Source organism: Geotrypetes seraphini, chromosome 11 (genome assembly GCF_902459505.1).
Source record: "Geotrypetes seraphini chromosome 11, aGeoSer1.1, whole genome shotgun sequence".
Classification (NCBI taxonomy): Eukaryota; Metazoa; Chordata; class Amphibia; order Gymnophiona; family Dermophiidae; genus Geotrypetes; species Geotrypetes seraphini.
Genome location: NC_047094.1, coordinates 95,564,822 through 95,585,656, shown reverse-complemented (window position 1 = coordinate 95,585,656; position 20,835 = coordinate 95,564,822). Strand labels below are relative to the sequence as shown.

The following is a 20,835-nucleotide window of genomic DNA, read 5'->3' as shown; positions in this document are numbered from 1 at the left end:
TATAAATTCAATAAACATTTTAAAAAAATCTAAATCTAGAGCAGAGATAAGCGAGAGTCACTAGACACAATCCCTGTATCTGGTATCTGCTAGTTTGAGCTAAAATCTTAAATCCAATGCAGCTTGATTAAAACATTTCCCATTGTTCGAAAGAGAACGTGGCTAGATGGAATGATGGCTTTCTCTTTATCTTTGGAACGGTGCCTTTGTTCCATACCTCCCAGACATCTTAACCAGATAAACCTATATTTGTGGAGCAAAGTGAGGAAAACCTTTCATTTTAGCGGTGAAATAGATAGAAGTGTAATCCAATCACACGATTCAGGAGACAAATGTGTGTTGGTGAAAGCTTTGAGGAAATGGAGTGTGAGCAATTTAATTATTTTCAAAGATAGTCTTTTGATGAAAAGTCAGTCTATCTCCCATGATAAGAATGTAATGTAAGCAATGGTAAAGCTGTTGTGCGCTTAATAAGCAGCAGAGTTGCATAAATCAAGGAAGACAGGTTCTTCCTCTTAAGGGATGTGCCATTTTCACAATAAAATTACAAAGTATTCTATTCATCTCTACCTATAACTTGCCTTCTTTGGCCAGGGAGGTGTACCATGCTTTGCCTACTTTTTCACATAATTCATTTTACTTTGCAGTGATATAACGTTCAACTATATTAAAAACGCATTATTTAATATTTATCTACTGTAGCTTTCTCTGCTTCATAATGATCTTTATTTTTTGATACCTGTTTTTCTTGTTAGAAAGATGTCTCAATTAGAGAATAACATGGGGACAAATTTACCTTGTCCCCGCGGGGTCTCAGGATTCCCGTTTGTCCACGTGAATCCTGTTCCATTCCTGCAAGCTCTGCCTTCTCCGCATAAGCTTTGATTTTAAAGTGTTTGAGGCTTGTGCAGATGAGGACAAAGCTTGCTGGAACTGGACATGGACAGAACTCGCAGGGACGCGATGGGGATAGAGAGATTGCGCAGGGATTTTGTCCCCATGTCATTTTTTAGTCTGTGTCTAAGACTGCAAACAAGAGAAATAGTTGTTCCCCTTCATAAAGACTCCTGCCATGAACAAAATTTTGAAATTGGCAGGCACCTTCAAGAGTTAACCAGTAAAGTCAATTTGTTCTGTTAAATCAACCTCTGGTAACACAAATTTATTTCAACCTGGAATAAATCTTCCGCTGGAAAAAAAATAGTAAAAACATATCCACCTCCCAGTTATTAGCTTCTTGCAGGCATTTCTTGTTTTTCATCTAATATATGCTACACGGAATGAGGAACTAAATGACTTTCCTTGCAAAGGCAGAACATCTGTCTTCTGACAGGATAATTTAACAAGTTGTGAGTGTTGATGGAGGATGTTGGGCATGTTTAGTTCAAAATGACTTGAGATGGAGAAATGAGGAAGACCAGAGTGTGAGCAAGTAACTCAGTGGGGGTGGGGAAAGGGGGAATATAATGAAGAAATCCCATTGTTGATTAGGGTAAGTGATTGAGACTTGTATACCATCTTTTTGAAGTTATACAACGACACTCAAATTAGTTACATAGTAACATAGTAGATGACGGCAGATAAAGACCCGAAAGGTCCATCCAGTCTGCCCAACCTGATTCAATTTAAATTTTTAATTTTTTCTTCTTAGCTATTTCTGGGCAAGAATCTAAAGCTTTACCCGGTACTGTGCTTGGGTTCCAACTGCCAAAATCTCTGTTAAGACTTACTCCAGCCCATCTACACCCTCCCAGCCATTGAAGCCCTCCCCTGCCCATCCTTCACCAAACGGCCATACACCGACACAGACCGTGCAAGTCTGCCCAGTAACTGGCCTAGTTCAATATTTAATATTATTTTCTGATTCTAAATCTTCTGTGTTGACATATATACAGGTACAGTCAAACCTCGGTTTGCGAGTAATGCAGTATGCGAGTGTTTTGCAATATGAGCAAAACATTCCCGCAAATCATGCCTCGCAAACCGAGCATTGACTCGATTTGCAAGCCCCCCCCCCCCCCAATTCGGCATCTCCCCCCCATGATCCAGCATCCCCCCCCCCCCGCTCGCGTCGTTCCCCACTGCGATCCGGCATCCCCCACCCACCCAAACACAATCTGGCACCAGCACCAACGCACAGGACGTGCTGGTGCCCAAAGATCTTCCCTCTGGCCTTTGAGCATCTGCGCATGCTCAAGGCCTTCTGGTTCTCACTCTCTCCGAGAATCTCAGAAAGAGCGAGAACCAGAAGGCCTTGAGCATGCGCAGATGCTCAAGGCCCAGCCCAGGCAAGAGGGAGGATCTTTGGGCACTGGCATATCCTGTGCGTTGGTACTGGTGCCAGTGCCAGATCGGGGTAAGGGATTGTGTTTGGGTGGGTGAGGGATGCCGGATCGCGGGTGGGGGAGGGCGATGCCGGTTCTCAGGGGTGTGTGGCCACCATCTTTCACTTATTTCCTTTGATCCCTCGTTCTAGAGCAGTGTCTCACAAACTTTTGGAAGCCATGACACACTAATCCCTGGCTGGAGGGCATCTGGAAATGCGCGAATATCGATGCAATGATGTCACCCGCATGCGTGAAGACCCTTCAGATGGAGCCCTGAGCCGCCAGTTGGGGAATTCTACAAAAAGAGAGGCGAGTAGAAATGGAGAGGCATCCGCACCAGCTGACTGCCTACAGAACGTGCCTCTCACTGTGAGAGGCACGCCCTGTCAGCAGTCAGCCGGCACCTCTCCTCGCTGCTGTCTCCTGACCCACCTGTAATCTGCCGCGGAATATAGTTTGCGATGCACTGTTCTAGAGCTTCCTTTCAATTGAATGCACCTTCTGTGCATTTATGTCTTAAAAGTGTTTGAGGCTTGCGCAGATGAGGACAAAGCTTGCAGGAACGAGACAGGGACAGAGCTTGCAGGGACGGGATGGGGATAGAGAGATCGCGCGGGGATGAGGAAAATTTGCCCCATGTCATTTTCTAGTCAGTGTCTTAAGACTGCAAACAAGAGAAAAGTTGTGCCCCTTCATAAAGGTATCTCCCTTCTCTTGCCTCTCTCCCAAAGTACCATATTTTTTGCTCCATAAGACGCACTTTTTTCCCCCAAAAAAGTGGGTGGGAAAAAGGGTGCGTCCTATGGAGCGAATAGCCAAACCCAACCCCCATCCCCCCATTACCTTAGTTAGATCAGGGTTTCTCGCCCACTGCCGCTGCTGCTATTCGTCATCTGTCGCCACAAGTAGAGGAAGGGAAAGACCAAGCGGGTGCAGCGATTGCACATTGCTGGCCCAGAAGCCTTACTCCTGACGTCAATTTTGAAATCTGAAAAAAAAGGTCCGGGCCAGCCCAGCATTCTTTTGGGACAACCCAGGTCCCAAGTCCCTAGCTAGATCCCAAGTAGTAAATCAGATTTTATGCTGCTTATCCTAGGAATAAGCAGTGGATTTCCCCAAGCCATCTCATTAATGGCCTATGGAAATTATCCAAACCTTTTTTTAAACCCCGTTAAGCTAACTGATTTCACCACATTCTCCGGCAACGAATTCCAGAATTTAATTACATATTTTGTGAAGAAATATTTTCAAATGGTTAGTTTTAAATCTACTGCTTAGTAGCTTCATCACATGTCCTCTAGTTCTAGTATTGGAAAGAGTGAACAAGCGATTCACATCTAGCTTTTCCACTCCATTTATTATTTTATAAACCTCTATCATATCACCCATGTGACGTCTCTTCTCCAAGTTGAAGAGCCCTAGTCACTTTAGCCTTTCCTCATAGGGAAGTCGTCTCATCCCTTTTACTATTTTTGTCTTCCTTCTCTGTACCTTTTCTAGTTCCGCTGTATCTTTTTTGAGATATGGTGACCAGAACTGCGCACAATAATTGAGGTGTGGCTGTACCATAGAGCGATACAAGGGTATTATAACATTTTCATCTTTGTTTTCTATTTCTTTCCTGATAATTCCTAATATCCTATTTGATTTCTTAGCAGCCGCTGTATATGGAGCTGAGGGTTTCAACGTATCCTCAACAATGAAAGTAGTGAATAAAAATAGATCTCGTACATATAGGGTTACCAGATTTTCTGTCTGGAAAATCCAGACTCCCTAGTCCCGCCCTGATCCCTTCCCAGCCCTGCCTTCATCCCCATCCCCAGCCCCGCCTCCATCTCCCCCCCCCCCCCCCAACTGCATGCTCTCGTCGGGCAGGACATCTGCGCTTGTGCGGATGCATCACGATGACATCATGCGCCCATGCGTGTGTGCGTGATGTCATCGCATCATATCCATGCATGCGCGGATGCTCTACTGCACAAAGGAAAGCTTTTCAAAACCCAGACAAAGTGCGGAGTTTTGAAAAGCTGTCCAGACCCTCGGACATGTTCTCAAAAGGAGCACTTGTCCGGGTAAATCCGGACGCCTGGTAACCCTACATACACATTCCTTGTGCAAAGCCAAGCTGGGTTGTGGACCTCAAGGACTGGATTTGAGAACCCCTGCAACAGAGGGTTAAGTGACTTGTCAAAGATCACAATGTACTCTTCCATTTATAGTGGCTCTGCTAAAGGTCTATATTTTTCTATAACTTATTAGAGAATTAATATAAAAATATGCTGAGTGAAAAGATAATTATAGTTTCAAGTTTTCAAGTTTATTAAAAAAAAATTTTTTAAACCGCTTAATCAGTTTTCTAAGCGGAGTACAATATAAAATTACATAAAAACATATTAAAACAAGGGATACTGGATAAAATCCAAGTGTCATAATAAAGCACTGATAAGACGTATGGACTTACTTCAAACAATAGGAAAGTGGGGAAGAACTACAATCATAAGAACAAAAGAAGTTGCCTCCACTGGGTCAGACCAGAGGTCCATCGTGCCCAGCAGTCTGCTCCTGCGGCGGCCCATCAGGTCCATGACCTGTAAGGAGACCGGCGTCTAAGCCCTTTTTATCCCCTTATCCTTCTCTGTAAGCCCTTGTCCTTCAGGAATTTATCCAATCCTTCCTTGAAGCCTGGTAGGGTACTCTGTCCTATTTAAACCTCTGGAAGCGCATTCCAGGTGTCCACCACCCTTTGAGTGAAAAATAATTTCCTAGCATTGGTTCGAAACCTGTCCCCTTTCAATTTCTCAATTGCTAAACACTAGACAATTTCTGCTTTTTGGGACAGATGGCTATTTTAACTAATCTAAACTCATTTTTCTGTTGGACCACATCCAGTGACCCCTGTTAGTGTGTAACAGCTTAATCTTCTATATATATAAAATCGGAGGTATGTATGTGTGTATGTATGTATGTGTGTGTGTATGTGCCGCGATCACGCAAAAACGGCTTGACCGATTTGAACGAAACTTGGTATGCAGATCCCTCACTACCTGGGATGATATGTTCTGGGGGTCTCGCGGCCCACCTGCACACGTGGGCGGAGCTACAAACATAAAATCAGATTTCACCCATTCATGTCAATGAAAAAAATGTAAAAAGCTGCCATTCTCACAGTAATTCAAAAATGGCATGACCAATTTGAACGAAACTTGGTATGCAGATCCCTCACTACCTGGGGTGATATGTTCTGGGGGTCTCGCGTCTCACCTGCACACGTGGGCGGACCTACAAACAGAAAATCAGATTTCACCCATTCATGTCAATGGAAAAAATGTAAAAAGCTGCCATTCTCACAGTAATTCAAAAACAGCTTGACCGATTTGAACGAAACTTGGTATGCAGATCCCTCTCTACCTGGGGTGATATGTTCTGGGAGTCTCGCGGCCCACCTGCACACGTGGGCGGAGCTACAAACAGAAAATCAGATTTCACCCATTCATGTCAATGGAAAAAATGTAAAAAGCTGCCATTCTCACAGTAATTCAAAAACGGCTTGACCGATTTGAACGAAACTTGGTATGCAGATCCCTCACTACCTGGGGTGATATGTTCTGGGGGTCTCACGGCCCACCTGCACACATGGGCGGAGCTACAAACAAAATCAGATTTCACCCATTCATGTCAATGGAAAAAATGTAAAAAGCTGCCATTCTCACTGTAATTCAAAAACGGCTTGACCGATTTGAACGAAACTTGGTATGCTGATCCCTCACTACCTGGGGTGATATGTTCTGGGGGTCTCGCGGCCCACAACTCTATGTTGCTTGCTCAAGGGTGGGTTCACCCAAGAATTTATATGTTCTTGCTCCAGGAGGTGAAACTAAAAATTTTGTTTATAATCACGTTTTGCGTTAGTTGTATTGTATTCAATTTGTCAAATATTTCACATTATAATTTGAATATTGTACTTTTTATTAAGCTGTAAAAAAATAATTTCATTCACCACTATAAAGTATCTTTATTTGAATCCATTTACAGTGTTATTGCTATAATTAAATACCCGTGCAACGCCGGGGCATCAGCTAGTTTAGCATATAATGCAAGCAGCACAAATGATTAAAAGGTAGTTTAAAATAGTAAAAATATACATTAGGAAGTGTACAGTTTTATTCTGTATCATTTGCAGGAGTTTTGTTAACACGGGGGAATTTCTAGCCCATCTGAAAGTTAGAAAAATGTTAATAGAAAGTACCTGATTGTAATGTATTTCCCTAAACTCTTGGGGGTAATTCTGTAAAACAGAAGCTAAACATTTATGTGGGGATTATGCATAATTGTCAAAATTCTGCCTAAGAGCTATTCTGTCAAGCACGTATGTGACTATCTCTGGGAAAAGGTGGCTACAGTTTCCAGAAACAAACCAAAAAATGACGTTTTAATAAATTCTACTTGAGCAAACAAATTGTAATACAACAGCATAAACTCCATCTTTCTATATGAAAAAATAAAAAAAAGTTACAGACGTTCAAACATGTTACTTTCTCAGACTGCTTATGAACCCAAGACTTGAGTAATCGGCAATTCTCAACATTTTGGAGGCACTATGTCAAGTCACCTTTTCCCAGAGACCGTTGCATGTTACCTAGTGTCTATTTTACAGATGGGTCCAGTGGTGTAGTAAGGATGGCAGAGCGCCCTGGGTACCGACTTGATGGGGGGCCCTGGTACCTCTCCTCTCCACCCTCCCCTCTCCAGTGATGAGAAGGGTCTCTGAAAGGTACCCCTTTTCACTGGCAACAAGCAGGCACTCCTACCTGCTGTTTGCAAGTTTCTCAAGTTTATTAAAATTTTGATAAAACCCCAATCATGAATTCTAAGCATTTTACCACAAAAAAAAAGGAAAATACAAACGAGAGACTATTAAAAAAGGACAAAATCAACATATGATAGAACAGGAGGTAAGGGGGGAGAACTACAATATTTAAAAGAAAAGCAAACGAAGAAGGGAAAAACAGAAGGGGGGGAGAGACAAGATCAATTTATTGTTGGACCATAAGCATTAGAAAGACTGGATCATCATTTCATAAGCATCTTTAAAGAGGAAGCATTTTAATTCTCCTTTGAATTTATTCAGATTATGTTCTGCTCTGATGAGGGCTGGTAATGAATTCCATATCATGGTAGCCTCATCCCTCCATTTGACATCATTTCCTGTTTGCGGGAACAAGAAGTGAAGTCAGAAGGAAGGATCAGCCAGAGGTGCCTTTAAGGGCTAATTCTATAATGGTGACACCTCTTCTATAAAGGAATGAAGGTGCCTACATTTACTAGTATAACTAGCATTCTATAAGTATGGTGGCGTTAGGAGGAAGCAGGGTAGCGGGGTCAGGGTCTGCCCCAGGCGCCAGCTCCCATCCTTCTCTATGCCACTTCCCCCCACTACGGTGTGTCCCTTTCCTTCCCTCATACCTTTTTAATGTTCTGGGCACAAGCAGCAACCCCAACCTGATGCTCGTGCCAGGTTTGACTCTTCCTCCGACAACATTTCCTGGACCTGCGCCTAGGAAGTGACGTCGTAGATAGAGCTGACGCTGGTGCGAGCAGCAGGTTAGGGGTTGCTACTTGCACCCAGAACAATAAAGAGGGAAGGGAAAGGGCACATGCGCTTGGCAGGAGGGGGCAGGGAGGGAGTGGAAGGCGGTTGAGGGGTGGAGAAGAGGGCAGGGGAGGGGTGCCTCTCACCCTCGCTACGTCACTGTATAAGTTCCACATAAAGTGTGAGTCCCTCCGCCTCACCACAAACATATGCACACTGCACCCAGACTCTGCCTATCACTGGTCAGCTGCTTGGCATTCTGTACTACTTATAATTTCAATCTTGTTCATTAATGAAAAATGTGTTTCCAGTTCTTATTGGCTATAATTGTGACGTTGGGATCCCATTAAAGCCTGGAGGGTCAAACGATGCACTAAAGTGGCTAATTGTTTTCTTATGAGCATGACTGGGATGCATCTTGGGTGTGTTCAGGTTGATGAATATTCCAGCCATACCATAGTTAATGAAGCAGTGCCTGGAGAAATGTGTGCAGACCATAGAGGCAGAAAGCCTCAGTTTAATGCAGCATGTAGTTAATTCTCTACCTCCAGCCCTTTTATTTTTCCAGATCACACATCTGGAATCCTAGCTCACCTGCCAAATATGAGTTGCTTTAATTCTTTGAAGGCATGAAAGGATCGTCCCGTCACGCCATAAGTTTCTGTCTTCAGCCTGGCTGATCATTGCACAGTGCTGTGTGTGCAATTAAAGGGGCTTGATATTAAGAGGTGGGTTCTAGCGTCTTCTGGATTACTTAAAACTGCATTAATCCCCTGATTGTGGTGCGGTGGAAGGGAAGCAGTTAGGGCTCCTTTTACTAAGCTGCGATAGTGGTGTTAGCATCCCTCCTGCCTTTTGTGGGGCATCGGTGGGGGATGGGCGGCGCGGGGGGGGGGGGATGCGGTGGGAATGAGTCTAGGCCATGATTTTTTTTAAAAAAACTTTTGTAGGTAAGGGAGCCCGTGATTTTAACCTGCGGGTTAAAACCACGGGCTCGCAGTGTGGGAAAGAGTGGGAGGTTTAGGGCAGGCAGGCAGCGTGTTCGGGGCTGCTGGATAGGAGCTGACAGGGCAGAGAGCAGGGCGGCAGAAGGTGCAGGGCAGCCGGAAAGGGTTTCAGCGACTGGTCCTCAGCAGTCGCTTTTTTTTAATCAACCAGCCCAGTCGGTGTTGCAGGGTTTTCTTTAGTGAATCGCGTCCCTGCCTATTTTGCATGCCGTTGCCCTCATTTGCATGTGCGGATCGGAGGATGGTCGGAAGACAGGTAAGTGAATCGGGCCGGGGTCGCTAAGGGGTCACAAACCGATCGATACACGATCGGTTTGCTTTGTGAATCTAGCCCTTAGTTGGCTTTCAACTATATATGTAGGCTATTTCTTCCCCCCTCCCCCAATCAATTATCCACTCAAATAATGGGTGCAAAGTACCACTGCAAACTGAATTATCAACTCAGGACCACACATTCATTTTGAAAAAAACACGTCTATGTTTTTGGAGTTTGTTGGCCTTGGATTGGCCTAATCAGTCACCATGGGCCTGCAGGTTTTTTAGACATGGAAAACAATCATCCTGGTTTGCAAGGAACTGTTATTTCATGAAAATAATTAATCAGACTTCTGAATGTGCATATTTTGTTTTTCTTTTTTAACTTGTAAAGTAGAATTACCATATTAATAAATAATTGCCCAGACATATGTTCACTTGTCTGTTCTGGGCATAGTCTTGTTCTCTTGACTCCAGGTTGAAGAAGTTTTCAGCTCATAATTTTTCAATTTTCCTAGTAGGGAGAACAAGCTCAGGTTACCCCAAGAGAAGGTAAAGTTCAGCCACAAACCTGCCCATAAAAATGTCAGGAGTTTATGCAACAAGTATTAGATTTATTAAACTGGTTTTACAAATCTGGGCTTAAGAGCTCCAATCAGGTACAAATGTATAGCCCAGCTTGCAGTTGAAGGGCCTCGTGTGTGTTAATATTCCTTAATTTGATATTCTTGCATTCATGCAATTTCACTCATGTTGGAAAAGGAAACCCAAACTTGAACCCTATTATTTATTTAATTTATTTAAAAAATTTCTATACTGTTTATAACTAAACGGTTCACAGTGTTACATATATAGTCTAAGAACAAAATCATCATGATATACAGATAATCCTAAAAAAATCATGTTAATACATTATTAAAAACTAAAACCATAATAAGAATGATCATGAACAGTTCATCAACTTTCCAGAAAGGCAATTATTAACTAGAAGAAAGCTGTATCTTGAGTAATTTCCTGAACATGCCTTTTACGCATCAGTTTTGTATTTGGCTCACAAGGGAGTTCCATTTTTTTGACTCCTGCACAGCAAAAGAGTCATTTTGCCAGACTCAACAAGCCTTGGGTTTACATTCGTCTTCAGTAAAGCTGAATTTTTAGAACGCAATGATCTGTTTGGTGTGTAACTGGACATATGAAGCTTATTTACCAATTACACACTTAGCTCAAATTAATGAGCGTTAATTTGCTGACCCATGTGAATAAACTAGGCCCTCCGACGCTGTACCTGAGGCCATGAAACATGAAGTGGCTTGCCCAAGATCACAAGGAGCTGCAGTGGGAGAAACCAGATTTGAATGCTCTAACCCCTAAGCTACTCTGTCTCTCCAAATAAGTATTGAGACCTGTAGAATGAAGAAACCTTAATGGCATGGTTTTGCTGTTGAAAGATGGCAGCGCTTGGTGCCAAGCCAGATGCAGTAAGGTTGGCTAACAGAAGGTGATGCATAGTGAAACATAGAAACATGATGGCAGATAAAGGCCAAATGGCCCATCCGGTCTGCGGTGAAACCATTGAAAACAAATTGTTTGTTTACATGTGGCCCCTGTGACTAGTTTTATTCCAGCCGTGTTTGCTGGTTGATACAGTCTTGGGACTTGAAGGGCCTGAATTGTTCTAGTAGAAAAATTGAAACAGCTGCTGTGTGTTGTGCATGGATGGCCCATCAAAGTGTGGCAGTAAGTAACTGCCATGCAAGATGCTGCACAAATCCCAGGGTGACAGTTCAGCGTAAGCGCAGTGTGTGTAATAACTTTAGAGCCCCTTGTATTGAAGGGCTAAACATTAAACTCAGGGCTATGAGGACACCTGCGCAGAAGAGCCAACCATATTGTTCTAATATTGCTGGGGGGGGGGGAGGGGGAGGGGGTTTGTCATGCATCTTGTGCTGGGTAGTGCTGGCGGTGGTGGGGTGATGGGGAGACAAAACAAACAATGAAAGCAGAAAGACGGAGGAGACATTAAACCATGCAGCAAGAATAATTATCTCATCTTTCGTGTGTTCTGTTGGCTGAAACAATTAATGTTCTGGCAGATGGATCTAATCCAACTGTTGCCTGTCACATTTTAGTCTCTCCTTTCATATTTGATGGGAGATATAAGAACATAAGAACATAAGAAGCGCCATCTCCGGATCAGACCTTCGGTCCATCAAGTCCGGCGATCCGCACACGCGGAGGCCCCGCCAGGTATACACCTGGTTTATTTTATAGCCACCATATCTTTATATGCCTTTCTCAAGGAGATATGCATCTAGTTTGCTTTTGAAGCCTGGGACTGTCGATTCCGCAATAATCTCCCCTGGGAGAGTATTCCAGATGTCCACCACTCTCTGTGTGAAGCAGAACTTCCTGACATTAGTCCTGAACTTGTCCCCCCTTAGCTTCATTTCATGTCCTCTTGTCCGTGTCAAATTGGATAATGTAAATAATCTTCTCTGCTCTATTTTGTCGATTCCTTTCAGTATTTTGAAAGTCTCGATCATATCCCCCCGCAGTCTCCTTTTCTCAAGGGAGAACAATCCCAGTGTTTTAAGTCGATCCTCATATACCAGTTTCTCCATACCCTTCACTAGTTTAGTTGCTCGTCTCTGCACCCTCTCCAGCAGTTTTATATCCTTCTTTAGGTAGGGAGACCAATGTTGGACGCAGTATTCCAAGTGAGGTCTGACCATTGCCCTATAAAGCGGCATTATTACTTTCTCCGATCTACTCGAGATTCCTTTCTTTATCATGCCCAACATTCTATTTGCCTTCTTTGCCGCTGCCGCGCATTGTGCCGACGGCTTCAGGGTCCTATCTATCAGTACACCCAGGTCTCTTTCTTGTTCACTTTTTCCCAGAGTTGCACCTGTCATTTTGTACTCGTATTCCTTATTCTTACTGCCTAAATGCATTACCTTGCATTTCTCCACGTTGAACCTCATTTGCCATTTCTCCGCCCATTTTTCTAACCGACACAAATCGCTCTGGAGTTCCTCACTATCCTCCTGCGATCTGATTGCCCGGCAGAGTTTTGTGTCGTCTGCAAACTTGATGATCTCACTGGATGTTCCGTTTTCCAAGTCATTGATATAAATATTAAAAAGGATCGGCCCAAGTACCGAGCCCTGGGGTACACCACTAGTCACTTTCTCCCAGTCAGAGAACTTCCCATTTATGCCCACTCTCTGCTTTCGGTTTTCCAGCCATTTGCCTATCCATCTTTGTATATCTCCCTCTATGCCATGGCTTTGTAGTTTCCTGAGAAGTCTTTCGTGTGGAACTTTGTCGAACGCTTTCTGGAAATCCAAGTATATTATGTCCACCGGCTTTCCACTATCAATTTGCTCGTTCACGGTCTCAAAGAATTGGAGTAAATTCGTCAAACACGATTTCCCTTTCCTGAATCCATGTTGACTGGGTTTCATCAAGTCGTGTGTGTCCAAGTGCTGAACTATGCTATCCTTGATCAGTGATTCAATCATCTTGCCGGGGACAGACGTAAGACTCACAGGTCTATAGTTGCCCGGTTCTCCTCTCGATCCTTTTTTGAAAATTGGTGTGACGTTTGCTTTCTTCCAGTCGTCTGGTATCTGTCCAGTTCTGATTGACAGGTTTGCAAGTTTTTGCAATAACTCTCCGATTTCAACCTTCAATTCCTTCAAGACTCTCGGGTGAATTTCATCCGGTCCAGGGGATTTGTCACTTTTAAGTTTGTCGATCTGGTAGTATATCTGATCCAAGTTCACTTCAACTGTGGTGAGGCTGTCCTCTATTTCTCCTGTAAACAGTTTCTCCGCTTCAGGTATTGTTGAGGTGTCCTCCTTCGTAAAGACGGAGGCAAAGAAGGAATTTAGTTTGTCTGCGATTTGTTTATCTTCCTTGATGTACCCTTTTATTCCCTTGTCGTCCAGGGGTCCCACTGCCTCTTTTGCAGGTTTTTTCCCCTTCACGTATCTAAAAAAGGGCTTGAAGTTTTTGGCCTCCCGGGCTATTTTTTCCTCATAGTCCTGTTTTGCATCCCTCACCGCTTTGTGACATTTCTTCTGCTCATCTTTATGTTTGTTCCAGGCTTCGGTTGTCTTCGTGCATTTCCATATTTTGAAAGAGTCCTTCTTTTCTTTTATGGCTTCCTTCACCTGTATGGTAAGCCATGCCGGTTCTCCTTTGCCTTTAGTTCTCCGATCTTTAGAAATCCTCGGAATGTAGAGATCCTGTGCTTCTGCAATAGTATTTTTCAATAGGCACCATGCCTGATCTACTGTTTCAAGTTTGTCCACCATCTTCTCGAGTCGTTTTGTTAATTCCCTTTTCCCTTTTCCATCTAAAATGAGATGTCCGACGTCCAAAAATGATGTATTCTGCTGGTCAGGACCAACCAGAAGCAGGAGGTGGGGAACTAGCACCTGCCATGTTCTTGTCCTAAACTGTCGGTGCTGTGTGATCCAGCATCTGCTTCTGTTTACCAGTCCAGGTTTTGGGATAGCTTAGCCTTCTCTATGTCTCTTATTCTGTGGGCCTCAGAGAACATTCCAGCACCTCTTTTGCTGGTATCAGTCACTAGAAACAGCATACAAGGTGCTGTCTTAAGTTAGCACAACTTTAACCCAAAGAGACATAAAAGAATAGATGGAACAGGCAACACTATAATTACAGAATACTGGAATAGGCTGGAAGGAAAGATTACAGGTAGTTGGGGAAAGAAAGGTGAAGGGACATGGAAGGAATAGAATTCAGTCTGGTTCCATGTGTTATGCTTCTTTACTTTCTAGATGTTCTGTTGTGAGCTACAACTGAAAATGGTTAAAGATTTCACTTACCTAGGGTTACCATATTTGTGAAGACAAAAAAAGAGGACACGAGTCTGCCCACACTCCACCCACAGGTGCCCCCTCCCCTTTCACCCAAAGGCCTCCCTACCTTTCACCCATTTCATTGGTCCTGCTTCCCATCCTCTGTACCCTTTTGGTGCTTTTCTCTCTCCCCCCCCACACCTTCCTTTCCTATGGATGCTTCTCTTTCTCTCTCTCTCTCCTTTGGGTGCTTTTTTCTTTTTCCTTCCAACACCCCGCCCCCCCTCCATGTGTCTCCCTCTCTCCTTCCAATACCCTCACCCTCCAAATGTCTCTCTCTCTCTCCTTCCTACCTCCTCTCCTGCTGTTTGTCTCTCCCTTCCATCCAGCACTACCCTACTCCATTCTCTTTTCTCCACCACTCTCTCCTTTCCAAGTTCCTGCCCTGCTGTTAACCGACTGCCGGAGTTTCTTCGTCCGCTGAGCGACACGAGCAGGAACACGATTTTGCGCTGCTGCTCGGTACTGAGAAGCATCCTTACTGGCTCCATGAATTCTCACGGTATATGCATCGTTCTGTTTTACTCTGTTACAAAGGGGCACGAGGGAGGAGGAAGAAAGTATAAGTGCACAGCAAAAACCTATTTAGAAAAAGTTACAAACCCCCCCCCCCCTGTTTCTAGCCGTTTCAGTGGCAAATGGGAAATGAAAAGGGAAGAGAGGGGAGGCAGGAAGCAAGCCTGCTGCTGACCATGATGCCTCCCTAATAAAAGAAGAGAAAGCATGAAATATAGTGCCAAAACCCCACAGCTCTCTGATTTTATAGGCATAAGAAGGGATGGCAAAGAGAACATACACAATGGTTTGAGGGAAAGGGGGGCCTGTGATCACCTCCAGAGCACATTAACATCTTCTCCCGTGCTTTTTGAACTAGTTTCCATTTAGCATTGTTAAAATTCGCAAACTACCTAGACTCCGCTGACCCGATGGTGCTCTGATTGGGCGTGGCTTATCCTTGACGCTTGGGCTGCTGCAGCAGGACAGGCAGGGCAACCTGGAGAGATGCAGGTATTTGGGGGACTGCTGTCAAGGGCCAGTGTTTTGTTTTGGCTCCTTCTCCCTAGAATCCTGCTGTTGGGAGATTCAGCATCTGAAGAGAATCTCCTAGGGGCTTTTTGTATTTGTTTGTTTGATTGGTAAGGCAGGCTCAGAAGTTCTGCCAGCCCAACCAATGAAATTAAAATAAAACAAAAGCAAAACACTTACAGGATTCGGTAACACCTACAGAATCCCCAACAGCACGATGCGCTTCAGTACAGCAGGATGCTAAGGAGGAGGAATCTGAATGCTGTGCTGGCCTGGGATTGGTCAGCCTTTGCAGTTAGTGGGTTCTGTGTCTGTAGAGAATCCCTTGACTGCACGGGCACGGAGGAAGAGCTGGGAGCGAGTAGCATACAGCGAGGTTGAAGATTTCTGTGTACTATCTTCTAATCATCTTTTCTGAAATTTGCATCTTTTCTCATTCTGCTTAAGGCCGGTATGTTTTTGCTACCAGGCATGAATACTTTCTAATGATCCCATAACTTAAATGTTCTGAGTTCTGTGAATATAGTTATTAACTAGGAGCTGCTGCAAATAGATTATTACAAAACTACAAAACATGCTATCTTCCTCCTTATTTTGGAAAAGTGAGAATTTCTTCCCTGTTTGATATTTTGTTTCTAGTCTGAAGGGTGTTAATTGGTTTGGCTACCTGGAAGTCATCCACTTTAATTTGTGCTAGGTGCAGCTCCTTAGCTAAATGCCTTGGGTGTTTAAAGGTGGCTGGATAGGAGTATGGTGTCTTGTAACATTTTTTTTTTTTTTACCCCTGTCGTGATCATGTGACTTCTTCAAGGATAAAGCACTGTAGTACTTGAAATTCAAACTCTCTCGCTGATCTCCAACTTCCTGCTTCTTACAGCATGTTATTCCGGTAGGGGCTGGAACGGTAGCATTGATAAATGTCAGAGGAGCAAAACTGCAAAAATAGGGAAATATTGCGCATAACTATATGTCCTCTTGGTCAGCACAGTTTATTTATTTATTTAGCCTGTCCTCCCAAAGAAGCCCAGAATAAGCAGGACAAACTTAAATGGAAAATACAGACTTGGCGGACATAGGGTGGTATAAATTGCATCATTTTCAGTACAGACATAATATAACATAGAGGTAAAACAGCTTTTGCTTTGCAGGTGTGCACAACGGTTGAAATATGGCATTTTGGTTCCGGTGGGTAGCACAGATAAGTTTTACTGGGAACGAATTTGGATTTTAGAATATAGCACAATTAGATTTCACTTCGAGTAATTTGTAAGTTTGGTCGCTATTCAAGTTATATTTACGATGGCATACGAGTTTCTGTGAGAGTCCATTTGGTGTACTAGGATGTGACTACCATGAAGGCTGCTCATTTGATGGTCTTCAGCTTTGTCAATTCCATGCATTGTAATGCAAGGATACATTGATAGTGACTGCGTAGGAACAATTCTCGAATGGTAATTACCTTGAAAACAAGGCCAGTGACCTGCAAATGTCCCCTCTTGCAATTCCGCTTTACTTATTTTTTTAAAATACCGTATATACTCAAATATAAACTGGGATTTTTGTGCTAAAAAATTGGCCCAAAAATGGGGGTCTCGGTTTATATTTGGGTCACCACCTCACTACAGGCACTGCTGTCCTCTTATCCACCGTGAAGCTCTCGCATCACTCTGCTGCATGCAGGCCACCCCCACACCACTATCCTCAACAGCCACTGACATCTGTACACCTACTGGTGTGGCTACCGCCGAGGCAGCAACTGCCCGGAGCCACCGACCTCAGTGCACAGGCCCACCCTCAAGAACAACTGACCTCCTAATGCCACCGCAGATCCGACCGTTGACCTTAATCACTTCCGGAACCGCTAACACAAACGGTACAGAGCTGCCGCCTCACCAAGCCCCCTTAAACCACTGACCTCCATGCTCCTCCCCCCCCGCTCCTCCACTCTACCCCACCCACCAGAGTCACTAACATCCATGCATGGAGCCACTCACCCCCCCGGAGCCACTTACATCCATACCAAAACCGTTTGCGATCCACTCCATTGAGCCAGTGTGGGGCTTTGAGCATCTGCGCATGCCCAAGCCCAAGGTCTGCTGGTAGACTCTGAACATGCAGAGATGCTCAAGGCCCCAAACTAGCTCGGCATAAAGCGGATAGCCAACGATGTATGGATGTCATTGGCTCCGGGGGGGGGGGGGGGGGAGGGGGTGGACACAGTCATCAGTGGCTCTGTGCATGGAGGTCAGCGACTTTGGTGGGGGAGCAGCTGTTCTCGGAGAGAGCGGGAGCCGCCATGTCTTGGGCATACGCAGATGCTCAGGGCCCCGCACACGATCAGCATAAAGAGTCGTCCTCGATAGATGTCTTAAGCATTGAAAGGTAAAGCTGTTGTTTATTAGGTGATTTAATGTCTAAGAGGTTTATTGCAGATAAATTATTTTCCCAGTGTGGTCACACTGAACCTGCTAACTATTGGAGGGGGGGTGGGGGGGTGTTCATTCTTGTACTTTGAAGTTGATGTACCGGTAAGGGTTTCAGGGCAATGGGTGGGTGGGTGGGGAGTGTCATTCTTGTATTTCAGGTCAATGTGTGTGTGTGTGTGGGGGGGTCATTCTTGTACTCATTCTGAAGTTTTATTGGTTCTTCTGTAAAGCCTGGGCACATCCAAGGAGCATTTCAGACAGTTGGAGCAGGAATCACTCAGATCCTGTATTACGGTATTATATTATTAATAATGGGCATGGCAAGGATGTCCAGTCTTTGTAGACTGGCTCATCGGGATCACCCAAGTTTCTAATCTTGGTTTATATTCAAGTCACACATTTTTACTCCTTTTTGGGGGGAAAATGGGTGTCTCGACTTATATTTGGATTGACTTATGTTCGAGTATATACAGTATTTGTAGTTCTATTTTTTTTAACCTTTTAGTTTCTCACTTTGCTATGAAAACATTGTATCGCCCATCATTGCATAACCTTTTCTAATGTTTGTTTTATTTTCTATTTATTTATTGGGATTTATTATCCACCTTTATGAAGAAATTCACCCAAGATGGACTACTACAGCTAGTGCTGGGAGTTCTTGGGTTTTCTTCAATGGTTTGGACACCTTCTGAGAAAGCATTAACTTAGTATGGTCAGATATCATCTTTTGACATGGGCTACTTGAATGAGTTTCAAGTTTATTAATTTTTAATATACCGACCATCAACGGGTATCTAGCCGGTTTACAATAAAATGTTAAAATAGGGATAAAAGGTTATGCTTATAAAAGTAAAATTTAATTAAAGAGAGGGGAAGAGTACATTAAGGACATGGACGAGACAAACTTGAAAGTGATGATTAAGAGGAAGGGGAGGGGTAAGGTTACATAATTAGAAAAGGAAGAAAAAAAAAAGAAAAGGGGGTTGAAAGGAAATGGAGGGAGAGGAAAAAACATTAGGAATAGGATCGCTTCGTAAAAGCGGTTGGTTGAGTGAGAGAGAGGTAGTTCAAGAGCAGTTGAAAGCATCTAGAAATAGGAAGGTTTTTAAGCTAGTCTTAAATTTATCGATTATGTCCTAACCTAAATCTTCAACTACAGTAGAATCTCATTTAACTGATACTTGGTTAACCAGAACTCTCACCCAACTGGCAAAAGAATTACCCATGAAAAAAAGAGTCCCCCAAAGTGGCAGTGGTCTTGAGCCACAAAGCCCCCCCCCCCCTCCAGCCCCAAAGCAGAAGAAGCAGGTGGTGGTCCTGAGCCGCGAACCCCCTCACTCCCTCCTTTCCTTACCCAAAGTGCCAGCCGGTCAGCAGGAGGTAGCGCTCAAAACAGTCTGCTTGCGGCCAGCCCCGACAGGGTCTTTCCTCTGTCGCATCACTTCCAATGCATCACAGAAAGGCCTTGCTATGGCTGGCTGCATGCAGCCTGTTTTGAGTGCTGCCTCCTGCCTCCTGCTGACCGGCTGCCACTTTGAGTAAGGGGGTTCGTGGCTTAGGACCACCGCCTGCTTCTGCTGCTTCAAGGCTTGAAGGAGGGAGGGGGGCTTTGTGGCTCAGGACTGCTGCCACGCTAGTGCTTTGGAGTGGGAGGGGGTGGGAGAAGTGAGATCTGTGACAAGGTTTCTAAACACAGTTATCCGGCATCCACCAATCCCCATGGGTGCCAGATAACTGAGATTTTACTGTAGTTGAAAAGTAGTGCCAGCTTCCTCAGCCCTCTTCTCCCCCGCCCTCCTCGGATATTCTGGTTGAAATATTGTAAAGGCAGGGAGCAAGTTGGAGAGTTTACCTGATCTAATCCATACATTCAGGGACCCAGTTCAATTAAATTTAATACTGCTACAGCTGCGATCCTGAGTGAAAGCTGCTGACAACACTAGTGTCTGTTTGTTCGATAACAGTGTCTTTTTCTGAACTGTAGTTTCCATTAACTATTTAAAGAAAAGGGCAAAAGACAAACCAAAAATCAACCATATATGTAAAGAATGAGAATAGAAGCACAGAAATAGAATGCCATACAAAGTAAATAAGAACATAAGAATTGCCGCTGCTGGGTCAGACCAGTGGTCCATCATGCCCAGAAATCTGCTCCCACGGTGGCCTCTACGTCAAAGACCAGTGCCCTAACTGCGACTAGCCTTACCTGCGTACATTCTGGTTCAGCAGGAACTTGTCTAACTTTTTCTTGAATCCCTGGAGGGTGTTTTCCCCTGTATCAGCCTCCGGAAGAGCGTTCCAGTTTTCTACCACTCTCTGGGTGAAGAAGAACTTCCTTCCATTTGTATGGAATCTATCCCCTTTTAACTTTCGAGAGTGCCCTTTCGTTCTCTCTACCTTGGAGAGGGTGAACAACTTGTCTTTATCTACTAAGTCTATTCCCTTCATTATCTTGAATGTTTCGATCATGTCCCCTCTCAGTCTCCTTTTTTCAAGGGAGAAGAGGCCCAGTTTCTCCAATCTCTCACTGTAGGGCAACTCCTCCAGCCCCTTAACTATTTTAGTCGCTCTTCTCTGGACCCTTTCCAGTAGTTATGTGTCCTTCTTCATGTACGGCGACCAGTGCTGGACGCAGTATTCCGGGTGAGGGCGTACAATGGAAGAAACAAGCTCTCTTTTGCTACAAGGAATCATACTACCATGGAGTTTAGTTGGCTAATCAGGAAATATTTGTTGAAGTCGCAATTTTACATATGTATTGAATTTCCGGAAGGATCTTTCAATGCAGATATTAAAAGTGAGAGAATTCCATTTTATGGGACCAAGAAGCAAAAGCAGCTCTGTAGGTAGAATCCAATTGCATCATAGAGAAGGAAATGAAGGAAGGTTTCCCAAGATATACACAGAGATTGGGAGCAACAATAAGGGCTCCTTTTATAAAAGCGAGCTAGCGGTTTTAGCACACGCGCTAGCTGCTACCGCCTCCTCTTGAGCAGGTGGTAGTTTTTCGGGTAGCACGTGCCAATCCAGTGCGTGTGCTAAAAACGCTAGCGCACCTTTGTAAAAGGAGCCCTAAGGGTTAATGAGGGAGCTGAAATAAAAAGGTTTTGCAGTATGTGGCAAGGTGGACTCCAGCAGTGGGGCACTATGGCCGATGTCTGGAGCAAGAATGCACATTTTTGCCACATTTAAATAGTTGGAGTACAGGTCTTCTTTATCTCGGGGAGAGGGGGGGAAAACATCTTATGGTGGAACTTAGCAAGTAAAATTAACAATTACTGGAATGTTGGTTTAACATTGCCTCAAAAATGA

The 20,835-nt window shown here is 44.1% G+C and overlaps 1 protein-coding gene and 1 long non-coding RNA gene across 3 annotated transcripts in view; one reads left to right on the top strand and one right to left on the bottom strand.

Moving 5' to 3' along the window:
- The window catches only part of CDH4 (cadherin 4), a 1,411,847-nt gene that overhangs the window by 126,921 nt on the left and 1,264,091 nt on the right, over positions 1-20,835 (top strand). The window lies entirely within an intron of this gene.
- On the bottom strand, positions 9,454-16,963 carry LOC117369131. The gene is made up of 3 exons (XR_004541084.1): positions 16,907-16,963; positions 15,880-16,031; positions 9,454-9,693 (listed from the first exon to the last, which is right to left on the bottom strand). It is a non-coding gene; the product is annotated as an uncharacterized LOC117369131 (long non-coding RNA).